The sequence below is a fragment of the Dermochelys coriacea genome, chromosome 3 (assembly GCF_009764565.3).
Source record: "Dermochelys coriacea isolate rDerCor1 chromosome 3, rDerCor1.pri.v4, whole genome shotgun sequence".
Lineage (NCBI taxonomy): Eukaryota > Metazoa > Chordata > Testudines > Dermochelyidae > Dermochelys > Dermochelys coriacea.
This window is the reverse complement of record NC_050070.1, coordinates 196,104,317-196,123,550: the sequence shown is the minus strand read 5'-3', so window position 1 is coordinate 196,123,550 and position 19,234 is coordinate 196,104,317. Positions and strand designations below refer to the sequence as shown.

The window sequence follows — 19,234 nt, the reverse complement described above, 5'->3', positions numbered from 1 at the left end:
TGCAGAGTCATCCAGATTAGGGAAGTTTACTCAATTCAAAACACTGGCTGAGCAGCAATTCTTTTCTTATTTGTACTTTACCCCTCTATAAATAGTCTGAGACATTGGGCTAGATTGTAAACTGAATTACACGTTAGTAAAGAAGAGTAAGAACCACTCCTACCCACCTAGACTACCCACACCTGGATACTGGGTATGTAGTGCCTGCTGGATCAGCAGAGCGGGGAGCAGTGGTGCCTTTGCTCGGCCAACACCCCTTCTGACCCCTCCATGCTGGCCAACTCAGCCAACCCGGCAAAGCAGGGGTGCATAATTTTACATTGGTCACAGTCAGCAGCAAATTATGACTTCCACAAGAGCAAAGGGGGAAGAAGGGAGGAAACTGTACCTCAAAGGCACCATGTCTCCCAGTTTATGCACCACCCACTGCTCAGGGCTGTGCCTGGAGGCACAATCTAGCCCTTTTAAAGGAAATAAATATATTAAAAAGGAACAAAATGAACCAACTCCTGAACTATGAATATCTATCTTCCATGGAGTTTGTCTTCATTGATTATCTTCTCTAATCAGTTGATGCCACCAGCTTTTTGAAGATACACTGAGCACTGTAGTGCACATACAAGACTGCCCTTGACTTTTTGAAATCTTTGTGAGACAGCCTTTTCTAAAAAACCGAATTGTGTTGACAGCTTCTGTTTTGCCATTGGAAAGTGAAAGTTTAACTGTGATGTCAAAGATTAAAAAACAACCCTGGCTTTAGAGTAGCAGCCGTGTTAGTCTGTATTCACAAAAAGAAAAGGAGTACTTGTGGCACCTTAGAGACTAACAAATTTATTAGAGCATAAGCTTTCGTGAGCTACAGCTCACTTCATCGGATGCATGAAGTGAGCTGTAGCTCACGAAAGCTTATGCTCTAATAAATTTGTTAGTCTCTAAGGTGCCACAAGTACTCCTTTCCTTTTTGCGAACCCTGGCTTTGTTAATCACTATGTGGGACAGACACCCAGTGGTGAGCTGGAGCCGGTTCGCACCGGTTCTCTAGAACCGGTTGTTAAATTTAGAAGCTCTTATAGAACCGGTTGTTCTGCGAGGCAGAACCGGTTCTAAAAGGGCTTCTAAATTTAACCGGCCAAAGGTGGCGCCTTAGGCACCGACTCCACGGGTGCTCCAGCCCTGGAGAACCCAAGGGGAAAATCTGGTGGGTGCAGAGCACCCACCGGCAGCTCCCCGCCCACCCCCGGCCCGAGCTCGCCTCCGCTCCACCTCTGCCTCCTCCCCTGAACGCACCACTACCCTGCTCTGCTTCTCCGCCCCCCACCCCCGGCTTTTCCGCGAATCAGCTGTTCGCGCGGGAAGCCAGGGCAGGCTGAGATGTGATCAGTGTGGGGAGCGGCCGCTCCCCCTGCTCCCTCCCAGCTATGCTCCCCACCCCTAGGAGCCAGAGGGACCTGCTGGATGCTTCCTGGGAGCTGCCCCAGGTAAGCACTGCTGGGACTCCCCACCTCGCCCCCTGGCAGGTCCTTCCAGCTCTTAGGGGTGGGGTGGGCACCCACTACGGTGGCCCACGAGACCCTCCTGCCAGGTTCTGGGGGCAGTCAGGGGACAAGGGAAGAGGGTGGATGGGGCAGGGGTCCTGGCAGGGGGCATCAAGGAACACGGGGGTGTTGGATGGGACAGGAGTCCCAGGGGGCGGGGGTGGGCAACGACCCCCTCATGGGGTGAGGAGGGAACCCTTTGTTAAGATTTTGGCAGCTCATCACTGCAGATACCCCCCTTCTGTTCTGCGGTGACAGGGCCCAAATGGCCCTGGAACTGATGCACTTTGATTTGGGGGAGAGGGTGACGAGGTCCCCGTGTACCTATATGGGAGCCTATGCTTCATGGGGTGTGTTCCACAATGGCTCCATCCACAGTCATGAGAGAGGGGGTTTGGGTTGCGATGGAGGAGAGGCAAGGGCTGTGCTTCACACAGGTAAATCCTGCTGGTGGAGAAAGGGTGAAGCAGCTGCAGAGGTGGTCACAGAGCAGCTCTCTCGGTGCTCCACAGATTCCATTCACTACTTCTCCTGAAGAGCACCTCTCTGTTAAACTCATTTACTCGGGCTTTGCTCTGGGCCTCTATACTGATATAGACAGAAATACAGCTATTGATCATGAACAGGTCCTTTTGTCTGGCTAGTAATGTGTAGCAGATATGCAGCTAAAGTATTTTTGAGACAGGGGACAGGGGAGAAGGGCAGTACCAGACCATATTTTCAGATGATGCCAGCAGCATGAGTTAGTAAACACCTGGCAATCAGCCTGTTCAAATTTGCATGACAAGTCACATTATTATTATTATTTATTATTATTAACCAGTCATTAGATTTCTAATAGACAGATTTAGTTGTATTCTCAGTTCTTAATTACTTGTTCCTTTGATGCCATATAGAAGAAATCCTGTTCCATCATGTTTTCTGTTTATAGAGCTGCACTATAAGGAAAAAACCACAGATATAAAACAATCAGCATAGATATGTTGTTAGGGGCTAGCTGTTTTGTTATTGTGTAACAATCCAGAAGCCTGAGTGGATCACATTATCAAAAGTTTTGAACGTCTGTAAGTGCAGCATCTCTTTCCCTAGCAGGGAGGCACCACTGCTGCGTTGGTTTCTCTCTGGTGGAGACTTTCCCCCTTCACTAGTCCATAGTCTCCGAGTTCACAGTGGATGGGTAATTTGGCTTTTGTCCTCTAGCCAAATCTCTGTTGAGTCCATCCTCTTTTGGGATCAACAAAGTAAAAACCAGAGTCTCTCGCAACCCTCTGCTGGTCCAGAAGTCCTTAGGGCTCTTCACAGCTCTTCTCCATAGTCCCTTTCTCACCCCTTTCCTCAGGTCTTCTGATGCAGTAGTCTTTTGCCCTTCTTTCAGCTCACTCCTCCTGTAGGCCCAGCGGAGGTGTAGAGGAACTCAGGTCTGAGCTCCAGCTCAGAAACCTGAACACTGAAACCCTTCACCCAAAGCACGCTCCTTCACTTTCCTCCAAATGTCTGTCTGTCTTCTTCTCCTCCTTTCTTAGGCCTCCTTATCCCAAGCCCCACTGCATCCATTCCAACTCTCTTTCCACTAGGACTACAATACTTACCTCAACTGGCCTCTACTGCTAGAGACCTTCCCTCCAGGCCGCATCCAGTTATCTCCTGGGCCTTTTACCCAGTTTTACACCCAAAAAGCAACCCAAACTTTCACAGACTGAACTCCACACCAGTGGCATAGCTAGGTGGAGCGAACAGGGGCAGTGCTGCCGCTTGTACGCACCGGCTGGCGCTCTGGGTCCTCGGCGGCACTGAAGACCCCCCCCCACCGAAATGCCACCGAGGACCCGGAGCGCGTGAAGGCCCCCGCCGAGCTGGAGCGTGTGAAGGCCCATGCTGCCAAAGTGCCGCCCAGGAGCCGGAGAGCATGAAGGCCCCTGCGGCTGAAGACCCGGAGCGCAGCCGGGTGAGTAAAAATTAAAAAAGCGCCTATAAATTTAAAAGGTGCCACTTGTGCTCAGAGGGGGAGCGGCCGCTCCCCCCGCTCCCTCCCTGGCTACGCTACTGCTCCATACCCCAACTTCCTCTTATAGAGTCACCATCTGCCATAAAGTTACATGATCCATAACCTTTCCTGGTCATATGCTCAACTGGTAACTCCAGTCCCACCAGAAAAACTACAAGTCCTGGGATACCTATTCTTAAAGGGCTGTGGTCCACCACAGGTGTGGTGGGACATGCACATGTGCCCCAAGGAACAGCACACTGTTACAAAAAGAAAAGGAGTACCCGTGGCACCTTAGAGACTAACAAATTTATTAGAGCATAAGCTTTCGTGAGCTACAGCTCACTTCATCGGATGCATTTGGTGGAAAAAGCAGAGGAGAGATTTATATACACACACACACACAGAGAACATGAAACAATGGGTTTATCATACACACTGTAAGGAGAGTGATCACTTAAGATAAGCCATCACCAGCAGCAGGGGGGGGAAAGGAGGAAAACCTTTCATGGTGACAAGCAAGGTAGGCTAATTCCAGCAGTTAACAAGAATATCAGAGGAACAGTGGGGGGTGGGGTGGGAGGGAGAAATACCATGGGGAAATAGTTTTACTTTGTGTAATGACTCATCCATTCCCAGTCTCTATTCAAGCCTAAGTTAATTGTATCCAGTTTGCAAATTAATTCCAATTCAGCAGTCTCTCCTTAGAGTCTGTTTTTGAAGCTTTTTTGTTGAAGTATAGCCACTCTAAGATCTGTGATCGAGTGACCAGAGAGATTGAAGTGTTCTCCAACTGGTTTTTGAATGTTATAATTCTTGACGTCTGATTTGTGTCCATTCATTCTTTTACGTAGAGACTATCCTCTGATATTCTTGTTAACTGCTGGAATTAGCCTACCTTGCTTGTCACCATGAAAGGTTTTCCTCCTTTCCCCCCCCTGCTGCTGGTGATGGCTTATCTTAAGTGATCACTCTCCTTACAGTGTGTATGATAAACCCATTGTTTCATGTTCTCTGTGTGTGTGTGTGTATATAAATCTCTCCTCTGCTTTTTCCACCAAATGCATCCGATGAAGTGAGCTGTAGCTCACGAAAGCTTATGCTCTTAAAAATTTGTTAGTCTCTAAGGTGCCACGGGTACTCCTTTTCTTTTTGCGAATACAGACTAACACGGCTGCTACTCTGAAACCTGTCACACTGTTACAGTGTCCAATGAGTATCTATGCTGTAAAATAGGTTTGGTCTGACTAGGGCTGGTCAAGTTATTTATTGTGACCAATTTAGCTGTCAAATTTAGCTCTTTGTTCTGTTTTACAGAGCTCTCCCAGCACTGTAAAAATACCACCCCCATGAGGGGAGTAGCTACCAGTCTACAGTGCCACTTTACAGTGCTGAAACTTGCAGCGCTCAGGGTGTGTGTGTGTGTGTGTTATTTCACACCCCAAGCAAGAAAGTTGCAGCCCTGTAAAGTGGCAGTGTAGACAAGGCCTAAGAGTGCCTGAAGAAACCATTGGGGGTTTGATTTTCTTCAGAGGAAGAAAGAACAGCACTCTAGGGAGTGAAATAGCAAGAGATAAGCAAGGGAATTTAAGAACATTTAAAATCTTTTCCTGTTCTGTTTTGCAAAAGAAAGGGTGTTATATTTAGGAATGAGTGTGGATCCAAGATTACAGATGCCTGCATTCCTTCCTGAGTGGAGGAAAGTAAATGTACCAAAACCAAAGTCTGTTCAGCAGACTTTACTTTCAGTTTTCTCTTGTCACATTTACAGTAATTTTTGGGGAATCTTTACTTTGACTTTGATGGAAGCTGGATTGGGCCCTTGCAGTTCTTCCCTTCCATGTTGGTATATATGCTTAAAGCCCACCTTTTAACAATACTTATGAACTTTTCATAGGAAGCTTTTCTGTCTTACCATCTGAAATAGCTCCATTGTTTCTGTGGTTATCTATCCAGTGATCACAGACACTGGTCACATCACTGACTGATGAAATGTAAAAGTTTGGTTTACAAAATCAAAGCCTTTACTGAGTTCATGGAAAAACTGGAAATGTTAATTCTCCCATATATATAATTTTCAAATAACCATAACAAGTTTTTTTCCTCCAATGTCTGTACAAAATAATTTGCTCCCAGTCCCAAAAGGCAACATTGTTTGCCAAGAATTGTTATGGCTGAGCTAAATGGAAAGTTAACAACTGACTTGCTCTTAATAATAATGGTGGAAATAAGGTCAGTAGTAAATGCAAAAGAACTCTAAGACTGGAAAATAATAAAGGCAAAGCTTATCTGCCTTTTGATATAGACATTGGCTTGGGGGTTCCTCTTCCTACAACAAAATCAAAAGCCAATTTGGGCTAATTATATCTTATAAAAGACTTTCAGTCTGCTGAGAGAAAAGGAGTACTTGTGGCACCTTAGAGACTAACAAATTTATTAGAGCATAAGCTTTCGTGAGCTACAGCGACAGGGTCTATAGAAATTCTGCTTCCACATCTGGAATGCCAAGATCCAACACTCCGAGGGCCCATTACTTTAAAGGACGTGATAGAATCAGGAGGACTTGCAGTTTGTTTCCTATGATCACATGCTGGCCACGCTCTGAAAGACACCAGGCACTGAAAAATTAACATAACCAGACAATTTAAAAATAGGTATTGAATTATTCTGCTGTCTTTATCAGCCTTTTTGTGGATAGAAATTTCTGCATGACATTTTTCCCCTTGAATGGCTCACACTAAGACTTCAACAAAAATGTATTGCCTGAAGTAGAAATAGCCAGAAATAAAGGGTTAATCTGTCTGGTCAAGTGCACAAACAATGAGAAACACAATAATGGCACCTTAGAAGCTGAAAGTAGCTTTGCAAACAAAGAGTCAGCTTCACACATCATTACACAATTAACAGGGGAAAAACCTGCATCCTTTTGAAAGGCACATGTGAGAGGGAGATTCAGAAAAATGTTTCTGTCAAGGGGGACCAATGTATACCTGGGGTGTGCTCTTATTCCCTTTAAACTCAGTGGCAAAACTCACATTGACTTCAGGGGGATTGGGGCCTCTTTAATTTACATGCACAGATAAAAATTACATTTTCTTAAAGTTAAGGGCAAAATTCTGCTCTCAATTAAGTGAGTACAACTTCTACTTAAGTCAGAAAGAGCTGAACCCATGTAACTGAGAGGAGGTTTTGCCCCAGTTGCTAAATTACCAAAACGTTGGTAAAAGAACGTTGTAGCTAAAAAGCTTATGTACACAAAAGTTTAGACATTTGCAATTAAAGTTGTTAATGGAACTTCCTAAACAAAAAAGGCTTAGGTATGATCTAGTGGAGTTCAGCTAACACCCAGAAGCAATATTACACGTTATTTTCAAAAAAGCATATACTTTTCAAAACCCCTCAGTTAAAATGTCTGGAAATGAATATTTAAGAAATCCATCCAGTTTCCCTGCAAAGTAAACCTTCATCACTATCACCATGACAGACCCACACTGCCCCACAACATTAATGTTTACCCTTTTGTTTTGTTCTATAATGGAAACATTTTATATGTATTTTTAAATGTATTTCAGAAAGAACACAATCCAGTCATATACTTTTATGTCCAAATTCTATTGTGTGGTGTGTTACTGTCACAGAAGAGCCTTGTGATGAACAGAACTGAAAGTATTGATCTGTTGGGGCTATGAAATGTGTTAATATGTTAAATGTGTTAATGTGCTGTTGTAGCTTTATGTAATTGTATGTAGACCTTACAAGTTTGTAATTTTAACTCTACTAATTATATTGTGTGCTAAATGACCTATGCAGAGTTTTCCCCACCCAATGCATAACATTGGAGTATATGTTGTTGTCATGCTATATTGGAAATGGAAGAATTTAATAGGACATAAGACTTTATAACTTCCTAGGAAATTTTTGCTTTGGCCTTTGTGTATATTTTTGCAAATTGGAGGCAGCAAAGTTAAGGCTGGGTGCATGGTGTATGGCAGATGGGAGGATAGTAGTGAAGATATTTGCTATTTTTGTAACACTCTGCTAACTCACCTTCCCCTCACACCCCCACCCCAAAATAAAACAGCAATACTACATAACACTTTAGCAAGGCCAACAATCACCAAAAAAATTGGAGTTTGTGGACCAAGCCATTTTAGAGATCTGATGAGCCCAAAATAGTTAGGAAAAAATTTAAATAACACGGGGCTTGGTCCTCATTCCCACGTCCAGGTGCTTTGTACTGGAGAGATACCATAAAGGATGAGCCAAGTATTCCATCTTAGAGGGGCAAATCTTTGGGTGGTATGTAGATTATAAAATAGTTCCATGCCACCTGCTCCATCAAGGGAGTGGAGACGTGGCACTGGAAGAGAGTGTGGGAGGGGGTAGGGCAGAGGGCATACATTACATGGCGTTCCACCTAATCCTCATTCAGTGCAGTAGACCCTGCCAGACTGCTACAGCTGGCATAATTTATAGCAGGACCAAGGCCACTCTAAATTCCATCCAGGACCATTTTGACTCCAAGATTTCAGGGAGTAGAAAGGCAGTACAGAGCCATCTTCCCCTGCTTCCACTCTCTTTTGCTGAACTGAGTGTTAACATGGTGTCACTAGGTATCTGGCCCCATAACATTTAAAACTCCTATTCTGATTTTACTGTGGGATGTGGAATGTGAAATTTCGGGGATATTGGTTTATATTTGGGAGTCAGTGGGAGAAGATTTTGAAAAATCAGATATCCTGGGAAGCTAGTTTTGACCTTAATTATGTAGCGACCACCACTACTCCATTAATATTCTTATTATTAATTCTACAAACAAATAAAAATTTTTAACTCTTCCCTCACTTCCCTTTGTACAGTCAGGTAAAAGTTCCACACACATACCCCCCCTCCAACATCTCTGAAAACATTTTAATGCATGTTTTGTTCAAGAAGGGTTTATTCCAATAAATTAATAAACTCTCATTGACTTCAGTGACAACAGGATCATGCCCACAGGTTTATTAAATAAGTCGTTTTTGCCCTTGATGAAATCCATTCAAATAATGAATTTGTGGTGTTGGTACATGATATTATCTTAGACCCAGTAGCAAACAGAGACATGTTATTGAAATTATGTTTCCATGTGTTCTGTCTATGACAAGGAGACAGCTCAGATAAAGATCACTAAATATAATCCCATTTGATTTTACCAGTGTTTTACAGAAGCTATTCAATACATAAATAAAAGACTTCTATCCTACAGGCCTTGATCCTGTATCTGCTTGCACATGTGCTTTAAATATGATTAGTCCCATTAAATCAAAGTTAAACATGTGTAGGCAGGACTGGGGGCTTAGACAGATATACTATCTTTTATTCTGGAGTCTGGAGTCACTGTATATGATACCTGAATTAACTGACAACTCAAACAACAACAAAAAAGGAACAGTAATGTATTACGCCTTGTTCTTTTGGTTATCCCCTCATCCATCATGGGCCTCCCCAGTCCTCTGCCATTATCTTGCTTCTTCCTGTAACTTGCTAAGGGTCTGATTCTGCAAACTGATGTGCATTTCCTATGAGGCGCTGAGTCTTCAACTCCATGTAACTACATTGCTGAACACTTCTTAGAATTAGCCCTGGAGAGGTTACACGGAGAACCATGAGCCAGTGATTTATTTGTGAAATTCCTGGGAACGGGGAAGCTACACAAAGTTAGTGAAGAAGTGGGTATTTTTACCCACGAAAGCTTATGCCCAAATAAATCTGTTAGTCTTTAAGATACCACCGCACTCCTGGTTGTTTTTGTGGATACAGACTAAAGTGGCTACCCCTCTGATACTTGACACAATGTTATTGAATCACAGATCAAGGTAATTAGTGTACTGCAATATATTTATTAAATGATGATGAAATGACAGAAAAATATACAGAGGAAGAGAGGGAAAATAAATTTCCAAGCTGGGAAGTTACTGAAAGTTTAGAGCTAGGGAACAAACATCTTACAAGGAATAGGAGGAATTTTGCTGGCTGCTCTCTACTAATAAATCAATGCCAGCAGAGCAAGGAGTTTGCCAAGGAAAAAACAAATTGGGCTTGTGCCCTTTTAGTGATTCTTTATGATGTATAAAGAAGGCCAGATTTTTTTTTCCTGCTTGTTTTTTACATTAGAAATTCAAGGCTAGTCTAGCCTGTTTTTTCCTGGCATATTAAGAATGACTAGAGAATTAGTAAGTTTATGACATCAGGTATCTTTGAAGTAAAGCTGGTTTTGATTCTGACTTTTAAAACTTTGGTTTTTTCATTTGTTTCTGTGGATACTTATTTAACTCAAATGCCTGATCAAATGGTTGGTCTTCTAGCTTGTAGTTCAATGCACATTTCCCTAAAACTAAGTTACAGGGTAATTTGTGAGGGAGACTGTCATGCCGACACACAAACACACACACAAACTGCACAAGAATTTTTCCCTGAGATGCAGGTAAAGATAGCAGACCTACCAAATACATGTGACATAAGATGTGTGACACTTGGCAGGCCTGTAGACCCCTTCCACAGCATCCTGGAAGGAGTCTCAATGGAGCACCAATCCTGGGATAAGGAAGTGTGGGCTCCTAGCGTTCTGCAGTCCTCCTATCCATGCACTGCAGCTACACCTGTTCCAGTGTGTTCAGGCCCTAAGTGCTTATGGAGGGGGCTAGGGTTTATCCTTGATGAGTTGGAATTGTTCACCAAATACAGACTTGTGGATAGGCTGTATATGGCACAGGTGTTTATACTTGTCCTGCAAATCTGAATCTGTGTGCGCTATCTCGAAGTTAGCTACCTCCAACAAATTTGTTGCTGGGTTTGTTTTTTTGGTTTTTGTTTTTTTTTACTAGAAGGTTGTGTACATGTGCTAAACTTGTACATGGCAGTTGTTCAGTGATAAACCTCTCCTTGACTCTTACTACTGTTATGCTGAGAGGTACTGGTGACTGCATGGATCACAAACACTTCTTGAGATTGATGGCTGAGAACTTATCCTTCAATTATCATAACTAAGGATAAATTAATCACATGTCCCAGTCTAAGACAAAAGAGGTATCTGAACCTGCCCAGGAATTTTGGACTGAGTGGATGGTGGGGCCTTGCTGAGTCAGGACGAGGGGTGTGTGTTTGCAGAATGCAGAGGACTCTGGACTAGAGAGCCACACAGATAGCCTGAAGGAGCAGCTGAAACTGAGTGTCTGATCCTGGCAGAAACCTGTGAAGTTTCTGGGTTTGGCGGTAGGCTGAAAAGAGTATTCTTAGTGCTGTCAGCAAAAGAACACGTTTGCTGCTGTTTGATTCCCCCTGTGTTCAGAGCCAGCAGACTTTGTACAGTCTTTATAAATAAACAAGACTGCAGCAAAGAAATACATGACTGTCATGAATTTTTCCTCTTAACTAGAACAATCTACTAGACACCAAATGTTTGGCTAATCACTCAGCTTAAAAAGTGTAACAATACACAGATTGAATGTTTCTGAATAAAGTTCAGTCCCAACTCCCTTTGCCTCTGTTGCAACAACTTCTGAGTTTTCCACGTTCTCATTGATTGGGTAAATGTAAATTCCTCATTGTTAAGATGACAGGTTTCAGAGTAGCAGCCGTGTTAGTCTGTATTCGCAAAAAGAAAAGGAGGACGTGTGGCACTTTAGAGACTAACAAATTTATTTGAGCATAAGCTTTCATGCGATGAAGTGAGCTGTAGCTCACAAAAGCTTATGCTCAAATAAATTTGTTAATCTCTAAGGTGCCACGAGTACTCCTTTTCTTTTCATTGTTAAGAATACTTATTTTGTAGCTGTGAAAAGTAAGTGTGGGTCATTATTATTACAATCACATTGTGATTCATACATCAGAATTCAGGGGAAAAACAGAAGTGTGATGCAATCTACAGTGGAATTTTTTTTAACATGTTACCACAAGGGACATGACATCTCAAATTAAGATAATTGTGCTTTAATTCTTTAAAAACTTTATAGTAAGGCTCTGTAATAACATCCAACTGCCTAGGGCTTTGTACATTATTAGAATAAAGATGCAAACATTTATCCCATTCTAAGCAAGATTTTCTCTTCCATAGAACAATGCACAATTCCCTCAGCACCAGCTACTGAGTGAGCAGGATTCTACTATTGGAATTCAATGAGATTTTCTTGTAAGCATCACCAGGCTCAATGACCAGTGACATGACTAGATCGAAAAAAAGAAAAGGAGGACTTGTGGCACCTTAGAGACTAACAAATTTATTTGAGCATAAGCTTTCAAGAGCTACAGCTCACTTATTCCAGTATCAAGTGAAAGTTCAATCACTTAAACATAGCAATATTTTTTGTTAGTGACTGCCCTTACAGTGGTCAAGACAAAAATCGAAACAGACTGCAGCAAGTAACTCAAAGGGACCATATCTATGTACACCCTTGGAGAATCCTTTACTGGTCAAAGCACTTCACTTGCACCTGCATCTCTGGCTTCAGCTGTTAATTCTTTTTGTGCAGTAACTTGAGGGAACCAAACAGTGATGGGCAGAATTTTCAAGTCTGGTTGCTTGAAGTTTTTATGTACATCTAAAATTTCCTCATGGTGGAAGTGCCACTTTCTATCAATATGCAGTGTCATAGCCATGTTGGTCCTAGGATATTAGAGACAAAATGGATGAGGTAATATCTTTTATTGGATCAACAAGCTTTAGAGCTACATGGAGCTCTTCTTCAGGTCTGAGAAACTACTCAAACTGTCACTGTTAAATACAAGATTTGAACAGATTGTTTACCATAAGCAGTTAACATATATTTCAAGGTGACCATTCAAGGTGAAATGGCCTATTAACACCCTTCCAATCATAGGGAGGAAAAGGGTGGGGAAGCAGCTGGAGCACATTGTTAGTGGGTTACAGATTGTTGTAATACACTATAAATCCAGATTCTTTATGCAGTCCCTGATTTCTAGTGTTTAGCAAAGTTATGGATTTAAGATCCCAGGCTCATCTTTTGAAAGTGTTTTGAAAGTGTTTCCTTTCAGGATGAGGACCGATACAGAGCAATCGCTTTGTGAAAAGTTTCAGAGTAGCAGCCGTGTTAGTCTGTATTCGCAAAAAGAAAAGGAGGACGTGTGGCACTTTAGAGACTAACAAATTTATTTGAGCATAAGCTTTCATGCGATGAAGTGAGCTGTAGCTCACAAAAGCTTATGCTCAAATAAATTTGTTAGTCTCTAAGGTGCCACAAGTACTCCTTTTCTTTTTGTGAAAAGTGTTTGCCCACAGGTGATATGGTGTTTTTGTCTTTTATCAGCTGTGCCTGGCTATTCCTAGATGACATGGGGAGAAGTACTATAGCAAGGGGATTGGAGGGCTGGGCAGTCTAGTGGTTAGAGCGCTTGGCATTTGGCTCCCTGATTGGTTGAGGAGCCTCAGTCTTTAAGGCAGAGAGGGATAGAAGGACTCATTCCCTCCTTCACCCTTGGGTCCAAGCCCAGGAGCCTGTGTGCATCAACCCCTGAAGAGTGGGGGATGCCTCTCAGCAGGGAGTCTAAATTCACTGCCCTGGGTTACTGGTACTTCCTATAATGTCTGTTCAGTTTTGCTTTGCTCACTTTGGGTATGTCTTCACTACCCAACGTTAAAGTGCTGCCACGGCAACGCTTGAAGGTGGCTGTGTAGTCACGGCAGAGTGCTGGGACAGAGCTCTCGCAGTGCTGTAAAAAACCACCCCCACGGGGGGAGTAGCTACCAACACTAGTGCACTGTCCACACTGCCACTTTACAGTGCTGAAACTTGCATCACTCGGGGGGGGGTGTTTTTTCACACCCCTCAGCAAGAAAGTTTCAGTGCTGTAAAGTGGTAGTGTAGACAAGGCCTTAGGGCTTCGCTACACTTGCGAGTTACAGCGCAATAAAGGAGCCCCGGGCGCAATAGCTCACTACCCATCCACACTGGCAAGGCACGTAGAGCGCTCTGACTCTGCAGCTACAGAGCTGCTGGTATTCCACCTCAGCGAGTGGAATAACATTTGTTGCGCCCCTACTGGAGCACCGGCAGCACCAGTGTGAATGAGGTGTTGCTTTACTACACTCTGATCAGCCTCTGGAAACGTCCCATAATCCTCTTAAGTCAAGCGGCCACTTTTGTCATTGTTGTGAAATTGGCTGCAGGAATGCGGAAATGCCCTTTCAAAGCTCCGGCTGCTTATCAGTTCAGAGAAAAAGCAAACATTTACTGTTTGCTTTGAGTGAGTGAGAGAGAGGTGGGGGGAAGGGGAGTGAACTTACAAGACAGCAAGCTGACACACTCTCAACACCCCAAAACCGCACTTTCTGCCCCCGTCATACACACAACACACTCCCTGTCACACTCCACCCCCCTCATTTGAAAACCACGTTGCAGTCACTTGCATGCTGGGATAGCTGCCCATAATGCACCGCTCCTAATGCCGCTGCAAATGTGGCCACGCCAGTGTGCTGTCAGCTGTCAGTGTGGACAGACTGCAGCACTTTCCGTACTGCGCTCTCCGAAGGTGAGTTTAACTCACAGCACTCTACATCTGCAAGCGTAGCCATGCCCTAACAAGCTTTGTGCCCTTTCTTGCAATGCCTGATTTCTTCATGTTTTCTTCTCATGCCCATCCTTCATACTCTGCTGTGTGATAAGAGCCTATACACGAGACTGACTGCCCTCCTCACTTAAAGCTTGCACTTGCAATTGTGCCTGGTCTATCATTTTTATTAAAAGCCCCACAAAACTGCAGTCATCTCATAATCTTTTAGCCAATGCTTATGTATCATCCTAACATTGCAGCACATCATCTCGTTGTCTCTACTCAGGGAATACCTTAAAGAGGCAAAACTTAAAAAACTGGCTCTGGAGATTCTAGTCTGTAACATGTAGTTAAATGTGCATTTGCACTCTGGTGTGGACGAGGAATCTTTCTTGGTTTGGCCCAAGCAGTTAGTCAGTATTAGTGTCATTGCCACGTTGTTTTCATTAGGAGGAAAAATTGCTGGAGTACCGCATCTTTGAGGCAATCCTGCTTATTTACAAAGAATATACAAAGTACTGTTTCCCAGAATACAGTAGGAATCAAACAAGAGAGTTTCAGTGCCCACAACTCCAAACTCCAGATAGGCAGCACCCAACCCAAAAGCTCTTAGCTTTTTCTCAGAGCCACACTACCACTGCTGCCTTACCTCTCAGCTTCTCTGGGCTTTCTGCCTTTTGTCTCAGGCACAGTTCCACCAATCAGAGCCTTACCTCCCACATTTGCTCTACCTATCTGCAGCGAAAACCCTTGAGCCACACAGTTTAACTTGCATAATGACAGGTTTCAGAGTAGCAGCCGTGTTAGTGAGCTGTAGCTCACGAAAGCTTATGCTCTAATAAATTTGTTAGTCTCTAAGGTGCCACAAGTACTCCTTTTCTTTTTACAGTTTAACTTGTATTCAAGCTTTGCTATGTGCCTGTGTTTTGGGTGGTACTCCTGTTGTTTCAGCTACATGGTTACATAAAGGAAAGTCATTCAGGGTCTACATGAAGAAACAATTAAAGGCAGCAACATCCACCAACTTCAACAAGGTTTCACCCAACCCATATTAATAGGTTTCATTTTTTCAAGGTACTCAGTAATCTTCAAAAAATCGTAGGTCCCCATCAAAAACAAGACAGATGAGAGCTGAAAGTTATTACAAATATCTAGTTTCAGAGTAGCAGCCGTGTTAGTCTGTAGTCGCAAAAAGAAAAGGAGTACTTGTGCCACCTTAGAGACTAACAAATTTATTTGAGCATAAGCTTTCATGAGCTACAGCTCACTTCATTGGATGCATTCAGTGGAAAATACAGTGGGGAGATTTATATACACAGAGAACACGAAACAATGGGTGTTATTCTACACACTGTAAGGAGAGTGATCACTTAAGATGAGCTATTACCAGCAAGGGGGCGGGGGAGGAAGAAAAACTTTAGTAGTGATAATCAAGGTGGGCCATTTCCAGCAGTTGACAAGAACGACTGAGGAACAGTGGAGGGTATGTGTGTGTGTGTGTGGGAAATAACATGGGGAAATAGTTTTACTTTGTGTAATGACCCATCCACTCCCAGTCTCTATTCAAGCCTAAGTTAATTGTATCCAGTTTGCAAATTAATTCCAATTCAGCAGTCTCTCCTTGGAGTCTGTTTTTGAAGTTTTTTTGTTGAAGGATAGCCACTCTTAGGTCTGTAATCGAGTGACCAGAGAGATTGAAGTGTTCTCCAACTGGTTTTTGAATGTTATAATTCTTGACGTCTGATTTGTGTCCATTTATTCTTTTACGTAGAGACTGTCCAGTTTGGCCAATGTACATGGCGGAGGGTCATTGCTGGCACATGATGGCATATATCACATTGGTAGATGTGCAGGTGAACGAGCCTCTGATAGTGTGGCTGATGTGATTAGGCCCTATGATGGTGTCCCCTGAATAGATATGTGGTCACAGTTGGCAACAGGCTCTGTTGCAAGGATAGGTTCCTGGATTAGTGGTTCTGTTGTGTGGTGTGTGGTTGCTGGTGAGTATTTGCTTCAGGTTGGGGGCTGTCTGTAAGCAAGGCCTGGCCTGTCTCCCAAGATCTGTGAGAGTGATGGGTCGTCCTTCAGGATAGGTTGTAGATCCTTGATGATGCATTGGAGAGGTTTTAGTTGGGGGCTGAAGGTGATGGCTAGTGGCGTTCTGTTATTTTCTTCGTTGGGCCTGTCCTGTAGTAGGTGACTTCTGGGTACTCTTCTGGCTCTGTCAATCTGTTTCTTCACTTCAGCAGGTGGGTATTGTAGTTGTAAGAATGCTTGATAGAGATCTTGTAGGTGTTTGTCTCTGTCTGAGGAAGTGGAGCAAATGCGATTGTATCGTAGAGCTTTGCTGTAGACAATGGATCGTGTGGTGTGATCTGGGTGAAAGCTGGAGGCAAGTAGGTAGGAATAGCGGTCAGTAGGTTTCCGGTGTAGGGTGGTGTTTGTGTGACCATCGTTTATTAACACCGTAGCGTCCAGGAAGTGGATCTCTTGTGTGGACTGATCCAGGCTGAGGTTGATGGTGGGATGGAAATTGTTGAAATCATGGTGGAATTCCTCAAGGGCTTCTTTTCCATGGATCCAGATGATGAAGATGTCATCAGTGTAGTGCAAGTAGAGTAGGGGCATTAGGGGACGAGAGCTGAGGAAGCATTGTTCTAAGTCAGCCATAAAAATGTTGGCATACTGTGGGGCCATGCGGGTGCCCATCACAGGGCTGCTGATTTGAAGGTATACATTGTCCCCAAATGTGAAATAGTTATGGGTGAGGACAAAGTCACAAAGTTCAGCCACCAGGTTAGCTGTGACATTATCAGGGATACTGTTCCTGACGGCTTGTAGTCCATCTTTGTGTGGAATGTTGGTGTCAACATCTATCAACTTCATGAAAAAACTCGTACAGATACAGACAGACATCATCTTCCTTTCCAAATGCAAACAGATGGACATCATACCAAAAGAACTGAAGGTAAAAAATCCATTACAATCTACATACCACACAGACTATGCTGACAGCTTGTGCCACACACTCTCAAAGAAATTGCGGAACCACCTGATCAACATCCTCTACAGCAAACAGGGAAAGATTAATAATGAGCTCTCAAAACTGGATACTCTCATAAAAAAACAACCTTCCACACAAACTTCCTCGTGGCTGGACTTTACAAAAACTAGACAAGCCATTTACAACACACACTTTGCTTCTCTACAAAAGAAAAAGGACACTAAACTATCTAAACTACTACATGCCACAAGGGGCCACAACAGTGGTTCCCTTAACCCACCCAGCAATATTGTTAATCTATCCAACTATACTCTTAGCCCAGCAGAAGAATCTGTCCTATCTGGGCCTCTCCTTCTGCCCCTCCACCCGCATGAACATGATACAGTTCTGTGGTGACCTAGAATCCTATTTTCGACGTCTCCGACTCAAGGAATATTTTCAACACACCTCTGAACAACATACTAACCCACAGAGACCTTCCTACCAAAACTACAAAAAGAAGGATTCTGGGTGGACTCATCCTGAAGGTCGAAACAACAGACTGGACTTCTACATAGAGTGCTTCCGCCGATGTGCACGGGCTGAAATTGTGGAAAAGCAGCATCTCTTGCCCCATAACCTCAGTCGTGCAGAACACAATGCCATCCACAGCCTCAGAAACAACTCTGACATCATAATCAAAAAGGCTGACAAAGGAGGTGCTGTCGTCATCATGAATAGGTCGGAGTATGAACAAGAGGCTACTAGGCAGCTCTCCAACACCACTTTCTACAAGCCATTACCCTCTGATTCCACTGAGGGTTACCAAAAGAAACTACAGCATTTGCTGAAGAAACTCCCTGAAAAAGCACAAGAACAAATCCGCACAGTCACACCCCTGGAACCCCGACCTGGGGTATTCTATCTGCTACCCAAGATCCATAAACCTGGAAATCCTGGACGCACCATCATCTCAGGCATTGGCACCTTGACAGCAGGGTTGTCTGGCTATGTAGACTCCCTCCTCAGGCCCTACGCTACCAGCACTCCCAGATATCTTTGAAACACCACTGACTTCCTGAGGAAACTACAATCCATTGGTGATCTTCCTGAAAACACCATCCTGGCCACTATGGATGTAGAAGCCCTCTACACCAACATTCCACAGAAGGATGGACTACAAGCCATCAGGAACAGTATCCCTGATAATGTCATGGCTAACCTGGTGGCTGAACTTTGTGACTTTATCCTCACCCATAACTATTTCACATTTGGGGACAATGTATACCTTCAAATCAGCGGCACTGCGATGAGTACCCGCATGGCCCCACAATATGCCAACATTTTTATGGCTGGTTTCAGAGTAGCAGCCATGTTAGTCTGTTAGTTCTGACTTAGAACAACGCTTCCTCAGCTCTTGTCCCATAATGCCCCTACTCTACTTGCACTACATTGATGACATCTTCATCATCTGGACCCATGGAAAAGAAGCCCTTGAGGAATTCCACCATGATTTCAACAATTTCCATCCCACCATCAACCTCAGCCTGGACCAGTCCACACAAGAGATCCACTTCCTGGACACTACGGTGCTAATAAACGATGGTCACATAAACACCACCCTATACCGGAAACCTACTGACCCCTATTCCAACCTGCATGCCTCCAGTTTTCACCCAGATCACACCACACGATCCATTGTCTACAGTCAAGCTCTACGATACAACCGCATTTGCTCCAACCCCTCAGACAGAGACAAACACCTACAAGATCTCTATCAAGCATTCTTACAACTAACTATAATACCCACCTGCTGAAGTGAAGAAACAGATTGACAGAGCCAGAAGAATACCCAGAAGTCACCTACTACAGGACAGGCCCAACAAAGAAAATAACAGAACGCCACTACCTTCAGAAGCCATCACCTTCAGCCCCCAACTAAAACCTCTCCAACGCATCATCAAGGATCTACAACCTATCCTGAAGGACGACCCATCACTATTACAGATCTTGGGAGACAGGCCAGTCCTTGCTTACAGACAGCCCCCCAACCTGAAGCAAATACTCACCAGCAACCACACACCACATAACAGAACCACTAACCCAGGAACCTATCCTTGCAACAAAGCTCGTTGCCAACTGTGACCACAGATCTATTCAGGGGACACCCTTATAGGGCCTAATCAC

At 43.7% G+C, this 19,234-nt stretch overlaps 1 long non-coding RNA gene across 1 annotated transcript; it reads right to left on the bottom strand.

Moving 5' to 3' along the window:
- Positions 1-13,053: 13,053 nt before the first annotated feature.
- Positions 13,054-18,096, bottom strand: LOC122459572. Its single transcript, XR_006280358.1, has 3 exons — positions 18,084-18,096; positions 14,703-14,704; positions 13,054-13,272 (listed from the first exon to the last, which is right to left on the bottom strand). It is a non-coding gene; the product is annotated as an uncharacterized LOC122459572 (long non-coding RNA).
- Between the last annotated feature and the right edge of the window lie 1,138 nt (positions 18,097-19,234).